Genomic DNA, 762 nt, shown 5'->3' with positions numbered 1-762 from the left:
CGCGTCCTTATACATTTTAACGAGTCCCCCTTAAAACAGAGCGGGCCATGTTCCATTTTCTTTAAGAGCCTCAATAACTTAACTAAATCAGTTACCCCATTAATTTTGCGATAAGAAGATACGAGCGCAAACATTATTTCATACTATTATTTGCGCTATTAAATCCGCGATGACAGTTGCTTCCATCTTAATTAAAAGACTGTGATAAAAATTAATCTTAGGGTTGCAATCGGCAAGTCTAAATTTAATTGTGTCTGACGAATTTTACCAAAACTAGAATGGAAAGAATATGTAAAAAAAAAATATATTAATAAAAAATAAAATAAAAAAATAAAAAATGATAATAATACAAATATAAAAGTGAAAAAAATAAAAAGCATGTAAGAACTTGAGTGTTTATAATTGGGTGTACATTAGAAAGGAATTTGTTTTTTTTATACATACTTTATGGGAGTATGAGTAATGCCTGTTTATCATATGTATTTTTTTTTTTATTCCTTTTGTAACCGACAAACAACCAGGTAATAAAACAGATCGTATAAACAAACAGGAATAGAACAGATCCAAAGTGTACTTAAATTTGAGGATTTATAGTATGGCTGAAGATAACGAATATAAAAATTAAATTAAATTAAAAATACAATTGCATGTTATTTTTTTTTTCTTTTTCCAGTCTGACAGGATAACATTTTAAGAAAAAAAATCATAGATACTTATTATTTTACAAATACAGATATTCTATTATAATCCAATATTATTACA

Source organism: Penaeus monodon, chromosome 23 (assembly GCF_015228065.2).
Source record: "Penaeus monodon isolate SGIC_2016 chromosome 23, NSTDA_Pmon_1, whole genome shotgun sequence".
NCBI classification, from domain to species: domain Eukaryota; kingdom Metazoa; phylum Arthropoda; class Malacostraca; order Decapoda; family Penaeidae; genus Penaeus; species Penaeus monodon.
This window is presented reverse-complemented; position numbering follows the sequence as displayed.